Source organism: Henckelia pumila, chromosome 1 (genome assembly GCF_033568475.1).
Source record: "Henckelia pumila isolate YLH828 chromosome 1, ASM3356847v2, whole genome shotgun sequence".
NCBI lineage: Eukaryota > Viridiplantae > Streptophyta > Magnoliopsida > Lamiales > Gesneriaceae > Henckelia > Henckelia pumila.
The window spans coordinates 64,374,025-64,389,361 of NC_133120.1; positions in this window are offsets into that span (position 1 = coordinate 64,374,025).

Genomic DNA, 15,337 nt, shown 5'->3' on the forward strand with positions numbered 1-15,337 from the left:
TTCAGATTTGAATCCTCGACGAACTTGAAAGGTAAAAGACGACATTGAATTTGAATGGGGTTGAATACTCGAGTTCGATTGATGCACGAGTCCCTAAAATCACATGCTGCATGTTTATTTGTTGGTGTGAACTTTTATTGATTATTTTGTTTACACTTGCATTCATATTGAGCCGAATATTCGATTCGTTTTGAAATTAGACGATTTAGGGAGCTATATTGAAGTGGTCTTGGATTTCGAGTTTTTCCAAGTGCTAGAATACTTCTTATAGTTGCTCTGAAGTCTAGGGATTTGAGTTGTGCGACATCCACCCCGAATAGGAGTGTAGGTGGGTTGTTTGTATTGATTTAACCCCGGGATCCCAACCGAGTACCGATTGATATTTCGATTATCTGACATGATAATCCCGATGTTTTGAAGTCATGCATACATCCACCCTCTTTTGATTGATTGATGATTTATACATTTCAATATGAGGTGTTTAATTGATATTGCATGCCTGTCTCTTTTATTTAAAAATTATATTTCTAACTAGGTTATCCGGCTGTTGTTTTTGTTTGTATGTGTACTTGGCAAAAGGAGGATCAGGAGCTGGACCGAGTCGTCTGGGTTAGCTCGGGGTGAGAATGATAGAAGTGAGACACCGTGTGTCGTAGGGTTGTGCCTTTTGGACTTGTATTATTTTGAATAGTCGAACGAACCCTATCGTCGAACTTGTTATTGTATTTTGGGCAGAACTTAGAATATTGCATGTTGTAAATATTGATATGTATGTGTTCTTGAGTTAGAATTGATTGGAGTTGGCTTGAATGATTTTCTTTCAGGGTTCCTGCCCTTTCTGCCCGCTTGGCCTGCGCGCGGGCGAGGCTTGACCTCGCGCGCGCACGAGCAAGCCTGGAAGGCTCGGGTATTTTTGCCCCCTCGCGCGGGCGCGAGCTTCTTGCGAGGCCTCTGGCCTCTTAGCCCGCGCGGGCGCGAGGCTCTTTTAAAAAAAAAAATTGATTCGTTTTCCTCGGCTCTTCGAGTTTGATTGTAGTTAATTATTGGAGATTAGAGATTAGAAACGGGGTCTCACAAGTATATTTAGCCTTGTTTACATTTAATTACATGTTAATAGATAGCAAGGGACTAGCAAAGAACAGCACCAGAGCACAAGGAAATCTGCATATTTCTGCACTGAAAGAGGCCGCTCGATCGGTGCAATTTGACCGATCGAGCGGTGCATGTGATTTTCCAAACTCGAGAGTTTGGGATTCTCGGCCGCTCGATCGGTGAATTTTAACCGATCGAGCGGAGGGTCCATTTTTTTTAAAAAAAATTTTATTTCTTTTGTATTACTTGTGCTTAGTTCTAATGCTTTGTGTTGAGTCATTGGAATAAAGTAGACGAGCCCGGGGTTTCCACACAAATATTGACGGATTAATCTTTCGTAATTGTAATCAAATTTGAATGCATGACGAACGGTGAAAATTCAGTTTACACCCAAACCGCACAATGAAAACGAATTCTATTTCTATTCGGTTTTACAATATGTTGATTATCAAAGTGATCAAAATCTCCAATGTCGACTTGGAATCAATTAACATGCAAGCAAATAACTGGCCAGATCATTCACAAGACAAATATAAATTCGATAACCAATAAAATAAAATCAAGTCTGAAAATTTTCAAATAAACATCCAAGTTTTCTACATAAATTGTTTGGCCCAATCACGTGATCTTGATCGAAAGAGAAAAACTACTCAAAGTTCAACATAATTCAAAAACCAAAGTTTTTAATCCAAAACATCAACTGAAAATTAAAAATAAAAATAAAAAAAGAAAAGTATAATGGAAGATGATGATCAGTCGCCTCTTGCCTTCAAATACGCAGTGTAACCCTCATTCTGATGAGTGAGTTTGTATTTATAAGCCCAAAAATCCTCAAAAGATGGTATACTTCCCGAGCAATAATTTCAAAATTTAAAAAGTCTGCACGCTCCGTTCGCTTGAGCGAGCACAAGTCTCGCTCAAGCGAGCATGACTCTGCTCCGAGGAATCCATGTCCCGACTTTCTTGCTCGAGCGAGCACAAGGCGCGCTTGAGCGAGAAACTCTCTGTCTCGGTGGTATCTCCTTGCTCGCTCGAGTGAGTGAACTTTTGGAAATTTTCCTTGCCTTCTCGGTCTTGCTCGAGCGAGCATAACCATCCGCTCGAGCGAGTGTAGCTCTGTCCAAATTCTGGATTTTTCCAAATTTTCCTACAAAATGGACCAGGAAGAGTATTATGCAACCAAATGCATTAAACATTCTAAAACTAAATAAAAAAACAACAATAACATATGAATGCATGTAAAACAATCACAAAAATATGCATATGAAACACAATTATCAGAGTGTTACTCTTAAATTTATTACACGTCATCAGAATAAATGCTTTTCGTTTGAGTTGTTCTTCTGAAAAGCACAACTCGTTATAAAATATTCGTAAAGTTATATCAATTAATGCTTTTGTTGTAGCACAATATCGTAGTTTTTTTTTTTGGTTTGTGCTCCTGAAGTGACACAATACGATTTTACTTTGACACCAATTAGAAAATTCCAATATCTACCAATATTCAAAGAATTGATTTCAAAATTGGAATCTATTCAGATTTATAACTTATGATCTAAGAAATGTTTATATTCCTAAAGAATATTAGACCTATAAATTAAATCTATAAAATAAAATATTGATATATGATTAACAATTTCATAAAGAATATTGATTTTAGATCTAGAAAAAATGTCGATTAATATTAATTTTAGATATATATCAACATTATCAATTTTCTGAAAAATATTGATTTTTTATTTAGAAACAATGTTGATGAATATTGATTTTAGATACATTAAAATTATCAATTAATTGAATAATATTGATTTTAGATCTACCAAAAATCCCGAAGAATATTGATTTTAGATATATCAACATTCTTGAATATATTGAGTAAGATATGTATCGATAGATATGTATCGATAAATGATATGTCATTTAAAATTTGTCAATATCTTTAAGATTATTGATTTTAAATATTCCTAAAGGATATAGATGCATAATAAAATTTTTATCAATATTATTAAAATAATATTGATATTGTAGTGACCCTTACCCGGATCACCTACTAAACAGAACTTATGCATGCAATTAACTTAATAAAACAGATATCAGAATAAAACTGCGGAATCCAATAACATTATACAATCCCAAGTAAAGGAATCTGTAATTATCCAATAATATACAACCAAATCGAATAGCTGTATAAACCCAAACAACAGTAATAAAGCCTAGACGAAGCTCCAGCTGGCCAACCACTGACTAGCCCCTCCTGGATCCACCCTCCTCGTCCAATCGCAAACCTGCCCCATGGAATAGGGTGTCCAGAAAATACAGAGTACGAGACGTGAGCATAAAACGCTCAGTGCGAGAGTATGAGTATACATGCATGCAAAGTGAACTCCCTATAGACTCGAGGTCAAGGATCAGATAACAGAGACAGACCGGGCCCTGGTATGTAGCACGCTGTGCCGTCGCTTCAGGAGGTGGCTCCCATACCGAGATAACCGTGGAAACGCCGGACCCAAATCGATGGAAGTCCATCCACTAACAGGATAGGGTACAACCCTACTAACAGACATCTCGAAGGAGATACAGCAAGATGCAAATGAATGCAGCATAATATCATGGCATATAAATCATGCAGTCATATAATACATGCATACTCAGTCAGGATATCTCGAACAGTACTTTCGTACCTCAATACAGTGCAAGCTCTACCAACTCTAGGTCCACGCCTATAGTCTGCTCTACACTGCCAAATGATACTACTATCATTAAAGCGCCCTAAAAGCCTTAACTAAGCTATAGCATACTCCTAAATATTTATAGGAAGCAAAAGCTATACCTTCGTCCGTCGTTAGCCCTTTGATGTCGATGCCTCCAGAACTTGGGCACAACTCCGCTACGACTACCGAACGTCTAGACGACTCCCGGTTCAAGCCTAGGAAGGCTAGAACAACTCGAATATGACTAGAAACAGAGAGGAAATCCGGAATTGGCAAGGAGAAATGAAGTCTCGGCCTTCTATTTATAGACAACGATCGGAGCCTCCGATCCTCGATCGGAACGTCCGAACCTCGATCGGAACGTCCGATCCTGCCATCGGAGCTTCCGAAGATCCTGATCTGCCACGTGTCAAAATATCACTTGATGACTCCGGATAGGGGTGATCGGAGCCTCCGGTCCTGATCGTAGCTTCCGATCCAGCCACACGTCATGGATGACATAATATCATCGGTGCCTCCGATCCTCATCGGAGCTTCCGATCCCGATCGGAGCTTCCGATCGTCCCTTCGGAGCTTCCGATCCGTCCAATCCCCAATTTATTTAATTAGCATTAATCTTTTAATTACTCAATTAGGGTTCGGGCTACTACAGATATAGTGTATGAGATTTGTTAAAAAATTTTAATAATATTAAACTATCACGCAAGATCTGCTAATATTCTCAAAAAACATTGATCTTAAATATTTTAGTAGAATATTTATTTAGTGTGAATTAGAAATATATATTTATAATTTTATGTTGTTCTCTTGGAGAGCACATATATTATAATAAGTATTATATTTAAATATTCATTTATGCTCCAAAAGTAGTATGATTGATAATATTCATATTGATATGAGATCTATATATATATTAATGTAGAATATTGATATAAAATCTAAAGATTAATTTATCAATATTTATTGAATAATATTAACCAAAATCTAAATATTTTCAATATTTGTGCAGAATATTGATACAAGATCTTGTATATATCAATTTTTATGAAAATTATTGCTGCAAAATAGAAAATGCATAATATCCTAAAAAATATTGATTTAAGCTTTATAAATATTCTTGAAGAATATTGAACTAATATACAATGTCTATTAATATATATTTTAAATGATATCGATATAATATATAAGATTTGTTCATATCCTAAAAGAATATTGATTAATAATTTAAAATTTGTTTTCAAACCCAGCTGATACATTATGTGATGTGTAGATTAATTTTTCAAAGAAGATGTTTTTTTTATATATTTCACTAGAAGTGGAATATATATAGATTATAAAATATCGACATAGATATTTGAAAACAATGTGTTTCAAGTCAATTCTTTCTCTGTGTAAATCCCCTTGCAACCAACATTGATTTATACCCGAACCCTTCTTTTAGTGATGCATCCTCCTTCTTCTTGAAAATCCACTTAAATCCTTCCAGTTTCCTGCCCTCAGATAGCTCCACCGGTTTCCATGTGTCATTCTTATGCAATGAACTGATTTCTTCATACATTGCTTCCTGTCACTTTCCAGTTCTTTATTCCTTTCTTCATTCCAAGACACTTAAGGCATATTCTACCAGGTCAGCGTACCCATATCTGGAGGGAGATTTGATCTACCTTATTTCTCTGTCTCTTGCTAAAGCATAGTCACTCAACTGACTACCTTGCTCGACTTCTTCGGCTTCTCGATTGGTGCTACTAGACTGAGGTACCGGTGTATTGGGGTTCATTTGAGGCTCCAGTTTTATAGCATGACAGACTTGAAACTGACTGGACTTTTAATTTCACGCATCATTTGACCTCTTTCAATATGTTGTCCTCAAAGAAGGTGACATCTCTACTCACGATTTCTTTCCCTACACCATTTTATGTTATTCATACCGTATAACATTCGACCCATTCTGGATATCCCAAGAAGGTAGCCTTCTTGGCTCTCGGATACTGTTTCCCTTCATCCACATGAATATACAATGTGCATCCGAAGACTCTCATCTTTTGATAGTCGACTGGACTTTTAGACCACACTTGCATCGGTGTCTTAAATCCCAAAGGATCTGATGGACATCTTTTGATCAGATAGCTTGTTGTAGTAACAACTTCTCCCCAAAATGTAGCTGGCAGCTTTGCACTTGGAAGAATAGACCTAACTTTTTCCAGTAGAGTTCGGTTCATCCTCACAACTAGACTATTTTGTTGTGGAGTATGTCTAACAGTGAAATGTCTGGCAATCCCACTCTTTTTGTACACTTCAGTAACTCAAGATTCAGATACTATCACGTTCCGAAACTGAGCCTAGTTGACATCGACATTATGTAACGTTTTCACATTAAACAGCAAGCCCCGGAGTACAACATTTTGGAATAACTGGTCTACTCATTCATGAAACTGAAATTACGTAGTTTTTCATAAACTCGAAATTAAATTGTCTTCACAATCCTTAACTGAAAGAGACTAAATAAATATGCAGCGACTTAATACCACTAAATGGAAACAGAAACTAAACAAAAACTAAGCATCAACATTTTTTTGGTCTTCTTCACCAACCCCAAAACTGGTTTTGCTCATCATCCTCGAGTTCTTCTTTGTTCTTATCTGAGATGGGTGATTCGGGTGGGTGAGTGATATGGATGTCACTCAGTAAATGGGAGAAATTCTCAGCATTCGTTTAAAATTATTTTAATAAGATTTCTTACACATACATATATAGAATATAACAGAATACAGAGAAAGAGAGTTATTCTTTCAGAAATTCAAAAAACATAAACTTCAGATAGTGTACCAAGTTACTTGCAAATTTTTTGGCTAACTAATAGCAATCCCTTGGTATTCCTCTAAAGGGTGAGGCTAGAGATTTAGAGATTCAGAGTGACATAATATATATTCCTACCACTAGTTCGCAAGTTTTGGTACACCAAAAATCATAGAGTGCTTATTCATGAAACAAATCATGTTGAAATCAAAAATAAAAAACAGAGTTTCATAACTTTAAAACAAAACACCACTTACCATAGATTTCCTAAACAAATTTCAGTTGTCCTGATAAACTAGCTGCTAAAATGGTCTACTCAACTGATTGCCTCTTCTAAACTGAATTTCCTCACTCACTTTATAGATGTTTTTGCTCAGAATTTAGTGTAGCAGATTTTAGAAATCTGAGTGCTATTTTTAAGGAAGATTCTGATTGTTAAGTTCCTCTTTTAATGTCATTATTTGCCATAATTTCTGAGTTATTACATCAGTTACAATTTCTGGAGCAGATGGATTTCAGTCTATCTATTGAACTGATCTTGATCAACTGGTCAACTCAGTTTACCTCGATTTCAGTTTACCTCGATTTCAGCCTTACTCAAGTTCAGTTTGCCAAACTTCAGTCTTCATTCAAGCAGTCTATCTCAAGTTCAGTTTACCTCCGCTTAGTTTACTCTGAAATTTTGGATTCTCACTTCCCTCCCTCCTTATGAGAAGTTTCGTCCTCGAAACTTGGCTCCTTCAATGATTTAAAGAGGTAAGGGTATCGCTTCTACATATTTTTCTTTAATTCTCGTGTAGCATCTCGTTCGGTGTGCTTGGACCACTGAACTTTGACATATGGGATGGATCTTCGCCTCAGTACTCGATCCATGGTATCTACTACGCGGATGGGAACTTCTTTATACTGCAAGTCTTCCTTCAAATTTTCTTGAACTATCAAGGGTCCCATTTGTAGTACATGACTTGGATCATGTATGTATCTTCTTAACTCTGTTACGTGAAATACTGGGTGAATTCGGGACAAGATAGGGGTAAGGCTAATTGATACGCCTATGTCCCTACTTTCTTCAGAATATCAAATGGTCCCATATATCTCGGATTCAACTTTCCAGCTTTGTCGAACCTGATTACCCCTTTCATTGGAGAGATCTTCACATAAACTTTTTCTCCAATATCGAATGATAGATGTCTCCTCTTCAAATCTGCCCAACTCTTTTGACGGTCTTGGGCTTCCTTGAGTCGTTCCCGAATAATCTTCAATTTATCCATTGTAGCTCGAATTAATTCCGGTAGAGTGATGGTTTTCTCTCCTACCTCATCCCAGTACAAGGGTGATAGGCACTTTCGTCCATACAAAGCTTCGTACGGAGCCATTCCTAGACCTCTGTGATAATTGTTGTTATAAGAAAACTCCACCAATGGTAATTGGTCAATCTAGTGTGAGCTGAAGTCCAATTCACATGTCCGTAACATGTCTTCAAGGGTCTGAATGGTCCTCTCAGTTTTCCCATCGGTCTGTGGATGATACAATGTGCTCATTTGGTACCCATTGATTGTAGTAGCCCGTACCCTAATTGAGTAATTAAAGGATTAATGCTAATTAATTGAATTGGGTATCGGACGGATCGAAAGCTTCGAAGGCATGATCGGAAGCTCCGAACAGGATCGGAAGCTCCGATGAGCGATCGGAGGCACCGATGTTATTACGTCAGGCATGACGTATGGTTGGATCGGAAGCTCCGATCAAGGTCGGAAGCTCCGATCACCCCTATCCGGAGTCAACTAGTGATATTTTGACACGTGGCAGATCAGGATCTTCGGAAGTTCCGATCGTTGTCTATAAATAGAAGGCCGAGGCTTCACTTTCATTTGCCAATTCCGAGTTCTCCTTTCCTTTCTAATCCTTTTGGAGCTGTTCTAGTCTTCTTAGGCTTGGTCCGGAGGTCGGCGAGGCGTTCGGTAGTCGTAGCGGAGTTGTGCCCAAGTTGTGGAGGCATCGACATCAAAGGGCTAGCGACGGACGAAGGTATAGCTTTTGCTTCCTATAAATATTTAGGAGTATGCAATAGCTTAGTTAAGGCTTTTAGAGCACTTTGATGATAGTAGTATCATTTGGCAGTGTAGAGCAGACTATAGGCGTGGACCTAGAATTGGTAGAGCTTGCACTGTTTTGAGGTACGAAAGTACTGTTCGAGATATCCTGACTGAGTATGCATGTATTATGTGACTGCATGATTTATATGCCATGATATTATGCTGCATTCATTTGCATCTTGCTGTATCTCTTTCAAGATGTTTGTTAGTAGGGTTGTACCCTATCCTGTTCTGTTAGTGGATGGACTTCCATCGATTTGGGTCCGGCGTATCCACGGTTATCTCGTATGGGAGCCACCTCCTGAAGCGACGGCACAGCGTGCTACATACCAGGGCCCGGTCTGTCTCTGTTATCTGATCCTTGACCTCGAGTCTATAGGGAGTTCACTTTGCATGCATGTATACTCATACTCTTGCACTGAGCGTTTTATGCTCACGTCTCGTACTCTGTATTTTTCTGGACACCCTATTCCATGGGGCAGGTTTGCGATTGGACGAGGAGGGTGGATCCAGGAGGGGCTAGTCAGTGGTTGGCCAGCTGGAGCTTCGTCTAGGTTTTATTACTGTTGTTTGGGTTTATACAGCTATTCGATTTGGTTGTATATTATTGGATTAATTACAGTTTCCTTTACTTGAGGTTGTAAACTATTTCTGGTTTCCGCAGTTTTATTCTGATATCTGTTTTATTAAGTTAATTGCATGCCTAAGTTCTGTTTAGTAGGTGATCCGGGTAAGGGTCACTACATTTATGGTATCAGAACATTCAAAAGATTTCTTGGGATTTAGTCTCATCTTGAGGTATTTTTGTAGATGTCAAATCGTGACGACCAGAGTTCTCATGGCAGTGTTGGTGTGCGTTGGGGTGATGCCGACCGGGAGCCTCGTCGAGAACGGCGTCATCGTCACCATGACGACGAGCGTTTCACTGTGCGTCGATTCTTAGCTATGGGTCCTAAGCCCTTAGTTGGAGGTGAGTCTCCGGAGGATGCGGAGAACTGGTTAGACTGCATGGAGACAACTTTTTAGACTTTCCAATGCACCGATGAGCAGAAGGTGGAGACCCTAGGCTATCTTTTGGATGGGCGTGCGCGCAGGTGGTGGAGGTTTACTTCTGCACCTTTTGTTGCGGCGAGAGGAGTGGCCACCTGGGCCGAGTTCTGCACAGCTTTCCAAAAGCGGTATTTTCCTCCTGCACTCCGACAGTCGAAGGCGGGCGAGCTACTGAGTCTGCGATAGGGAGCCATGTCTATTGATGAGTATCAGCAGAGGTTCTTTGATCTGCTATCCTATTGCCCCGAGATTGCTGATAGCTCAGAGATGAAATATAATCAGTTCCTTCAGGGCCTTAACCTTGAGATCCATGACCGTGTGGCGGTTGGTGACGACATGTCCTACGAGGGTTTGGTGAGCCGTTGTCACCAGGCGCAGGACAGCATTCGGCGGAATAGGTCTTTCCCTCAGTCGAAGTCTGTTAGTTCTTTGGGTCCCCGTGCCCAAACTTTCAAGAAGTCTGGATCATCTTCTTCCTCTGGTTCTGGGGGTGTTGTCTGTTTGGGTAAGAAGGACAAGTGTGATCACTGTGGGAAGAACCATCCATCCGACAAGTGCCGTAGAGCTTCTGGAGCTTGTTTTCGTTGTGGAGAGACTGGTCATATCCGGAGAGATTGTCCACTGTCTGGGGAAGGCGGTTCTGGATCTGGTTCAGGATCTGGGTCTCAGGCTACCGTTCAGCAGAGGTCGCAGGGACAGTCTGCTGGGAGTTCTCATTTGAGGCCACGAGCTTCTGGCCAGGTGTTTGCCCTGAGACATGATCAGGCTGTGGAGGAGAATTAGAAAGTCATCGCAGGTACATTTCTGCTTTATGGTATACCTGCTCTTGTACTTATTGACACTGGTGCATCTCATTTCTTCATTTCTGCACGTTTTGTTAAGAGGCATAAGTTATCATGCATTGCACTAGACGTAGTGATGTCTGTTTCTACCCCGACGGGCCAATCTGCTTTGGCTAAGCGTCTAGTGATGGGTTGCCCTTTAGAGTTCGAAGGGAACATTCTGTTAGCAAATCTCATGGTCTTGGCAATGGACGACTTTGATTGCATTCTGGGAATAGATGTGTTAACTACCTATCGAGCTTCAGTGGACTGCTATCAGAGATTAGTACGCTTTCATCCGGAGGGGAGTGAGAGCTGGTTTTTCTATGGTGAGGGAGCGCGACCCCCGATGCCTTTGGTATCAGCTTTGAGAGCCTGTCGAGCTCTGGAGTCTGGCGGGGAAGGCTACCTTATCTATGCAGTTGATTTGTCCGCTGAGAGTATTGGGATAGAGAGCATTCCTGTTGTGGATGAATTTCCAGATGTGTTTCCTGATGAGATTCCGGGTTTTTCTCCTGCTAGGGAAGTCGAGTTTGGCATAGAGTTGATGCCGGGTACTTCGCCTATTTCTAGAGCACCGTATCGTCTGGCTCCGTCAGAGATGCGTGAGTTGAAGAATCAGCTACAGGATCTTTTGGACAAGGGGTACATTTGTCCTAGTGTATCTCCTTGGGGAGCTCCTGTTCTCTTCGTAAAGAAGAAGGATGGGTCGATGCGGCTGTGCATTGACTATCGGCAGCTAAATCGAGTCACTGTGAAGAACAAGTATCCGTTGCCTCGTATTGATGACTTGTTTGATCAGCTGCAGGGCACGTCAGTTTACTCCAAGATTGACTTGAGATCTGGGTATCATCAGTTGAGAGTTCGTGATCAGGACGTAGCCAAAACTGCATTCCGTACTCGCTATGGGCATTACGAGTTCCTAGTGATGCCATTTGGTTTGACTAATGCGTCGGCTATATTCATGGATTTGATGAACCGTGTCTTCAGGGAGTATTTGGACAAGTTTGTCGTGGTCTTCATTGACGACATCTTGATGTATTCGCGTAATATGGAAGAGCATGTTTCTCACTTGCGGTTGGTACTGCAGACTCTTCGAGATGAGCAGTTGTACGCTAAGCTGAGTAAGTGTGAGTTCTGGATGGATAGAGTGGTCTTTATTGGCCATATCATATCCAGGGAGGGGATTTCTGTTTATCCAAGCAAGATTGAAGCAGTACTTAATTGGTCGCGTCCGACGACAGTTGCTGAGATCCGTAGTTTTCTGGGTCTAGCAGGGTATTATCGTCGCTTCATTCTGAACTTCTCTCAGTTAGCTCGACCGTTGACGCAGCTTACCCGCAAGGGTGTGGATTTTGAGTGGTCCTCCGAGTGTGAGGAGAATTTCCGCGAGCTTCGACGGCGGTTGACTTCTGCGCCGGTGTTGGCATTACCGTCAGGATCTGGAGGGTATGTAGTTTACACGGATGCTTCTCTTCAGGGGTTAGGCTGTGTCCTGACTCAGAATGGGCATGTGATCGCATACGCTTCTAGACAGCTGAAGCTTCACGAGGACAACTACCCAGTCCATGATTTGGAGTTAGCAGCCATTGTGTTCGCTTTGAAGATCTGGCGTCATTATCTGTATGGCGAGAAATTTGAGATCTTCACCAACCATAAGAGTCTCAAGTATTTGTTCACTCAGGCAGAGTTGAACATGAGGCAGAGACGTTGGATGGACTTGCTTAAGGACTATGATTGCAAGATTAAGTACCACCCGGGAGCTGCTAATCTCACCGCTGATGCTTTGAGTCGCAAGGTGCGACTATCCGCACTTCAAACTTGTTCGATGTCTAGTGCGATCAGTGACTGTTGTACTTCAGGTTTTACCTTCAAGCATAAGAAAGGTATGCAGAGTATCCAGATGTTTGCGATATTATCTGAGCCAGCCTTGTATTCACGTATCCGAGATGCTCAGATGTCTGATTCGAAGACCCAGCGTTTAGCTCATCTAGCTAACGAGGGTAGCTCGTCTGGATTTCATTCTCAGTCAGATGGCTTTCTGTGTTTGTCTGGTAGGCTTGTGATTCCGCAGGATAAAAAGTTGCGAGAGGAGATTTTGTCTCAGGCGCATCGCACTAAGTTGAGTATTCATCCTGGGAGCAACAAGATGTACAAGGATCTCCGTACTCGTTTCTGGTGGAAGGGAATGAAACGCAGTGTTTATCAGTTTGTTTCGAGATGTTTGGTGTGTCAACAGGTCAAGGCAGAGCACCGACGACCTGGAGGATTGCTTCACAGTCTGCCTATTCCTGAATGGAAATGGGAGTTTATCACTATGGACTTTGTGACCCATTTGCCGGTATCCCCGAGGAACTTTGATGCTATCTGGGTTGTGGTGGACCAACTCACCAAGTCAGCGCATTTCATTGCCTATAGCCGAGAGTACATTGTGGATCGCATGGCACGGTTGTACATTCAGGAGATCGTCCGACTTCATGGAGTGCCTGTGAGCATTGTCAGTGATCGGGACCCCAGGTTTACTTCTAGATTCTGGGGGAGTGTTCAGCGTGCGATGGGTACTACTCTCAGTTTGAGTATAGCCTATCATCCGGAGACTTATGGTCAGTCAGAGCGCACTATCCGTACGTTAGAGGATATGCTTAGAGCGTGCGTCATGGATTTTGGTTCAGCCTGGCAGGATCATTTGCCGTTGATCGAGTTCGCTTACAACAACATCTATCATACTAGTATTGGGATGGCACCTTTTGAGGCGTTGTATGGGCGACGTTGTCGTACTCCACTCTTCTGGGAAGAAGTGGGGGAGAGACAGGCTGAGGGACCGGAGTTTATTCAGCAGGCGATAGATATTGTTGATCAAATCAAGAAACGGATTAAGACTGCACAGGATCGTCAGGCCAGCTATGCTAATATCAAGCGTAGGCCTTTGCAGTTCGAGGTCGGGGAGAAAGTGTTTCTGAGAGTGTCACCTTTCCGCAAGATTCTCAGATTTGGCCTTAAGGGCAAGTTGTCTCTCAGATTTATCGGTCCGTTTGAGATCTTGGAGAGCATTGGCGATTTGGCTTATCGACTAGCTTTGCCACCGCATCTATCCAGTATTCACGACGTGTTCCACGTATCTCTATTGCGACGGTATGTGGCGGATGAATCTCATATTCTGCAGCGGTCTGAGGTTCAGGTAGACAAGGATTTGACTTATGTTGAGAAACCTCTTCGTATCCTGGATTATAAGGATAAGGTTTTACGGAACAAAGTCATTCCTTTGGTTTTAGTTCAGTGGCAGCGCCGAGGCACTGAGGAAGCTACTTGGGAGCTTGAGGACAGGATGCGTAAAGATCATCCTGAGTTGTTTTGATTTCATTCTTTAAAGTTGTATTCAGTTGCAAACTTTGTAACGTTTGATTTGAATAAAGAATGTTTCTGATTTCTGTGTTTGCATTCGGTACTTAAGATCTGTTTTCGAGGACGAAATATCTTAAGTGGGGGAGAATGTAGTAGCCCGTACCCTAATTGAGTAATTAAAGGATTAATGCTAATTAATTGAATTGGGTATCGGACGGATCGGAAGCTCCGAAGGCATGATCGAAAGCTCCGAACAGGATCGGAAGCTCCGATGAGCGATCGGAGGCACCGATGTTATTACGTCAGGCATGACGTGTGGTTGGATCGGAAGCTCCGATCACCCCTATCCGGAGTCAACTAGTGATATTTTGACACGTGGCAGATCAGGATCTTCGGAAGCTCCGATGGCAGGATCGGACGTTCCGATCGAGGTTCGGACGTTCCGATCAAGGATCGGAAGTTTCGATCGTTGTCTATAAATAGAAGGCCGAGGCTTCACTTTCATTTGCCAATTCCGAGTTCTTCTTTCCTTTCTAGTCCTTTTGGAGCTGTTCTAGTCTTCTTAGGCTTGGTCCGGAGGTCAGCGAGGCGTTCGATAGTCGTAGCGGAGTTGTGCCCAAGTTTTGGAGGCATCGACATCAAAGGGCTAGCGACGGACGAAGGTATAGCTTTTGCTTCCTATAAATATTTAGGAGTATGCAATAGCTTAGTTAAGGCTTTTAGAGCACTTTGATGATAGTAGTATCATTTGGCAGTGTAGAGCAGACTATAGGCGTGGACCTAGAGTTGGTAGAGCTTGCACTGTTTTGAGGTACGAAAGTACTGTTCGAGATATCCTGACTGAGTATGCATGTATTATGTGACTGCATGATTTATATGCCATGATATTATGCTGCATTCATTTGCATCTTGCTGTATCTCTTTCGAGATGTCTGTTAGTAGGGTTGTACCCTATCCTGTTAGTGGATGGACTTCCATCGATTTGGGTCCGGCGTATCCACGGTTATCTTGGTATGGGAGCCACCTCCTGAAGCGACGGCACAGCGTGCTACATACCAGGGCCCGGTCTGTCTCTTTTATCTGATCCTTGACCTCGAGTCTATAGGGAGTTCACTTTGCATGCATGTATACTCATACTCTCGCACTGAGCGTTTTATGCTCACGTCTCGTACTCTGTATTTTTCTGGACACCCTATTCCATGGGGCAGGTTTGCGATTGGACAAGGAGGGTGGATCCAGGAGGGGCTAGTCAGTGGTTGGCCAGCTGGAGCTTCGTCTAGGTTTTATTACTGTTGTTTGGGTTTATACAGCTATTCGATTTGGTTGTATATTATTGGATTAATTACAGTTTCCTTTACTTGAGGTTGTAAACTATTTCTGGTTTCCGCAGTTTTATTCTGATATCTGTTTTATTAAGTTAATTGCATGC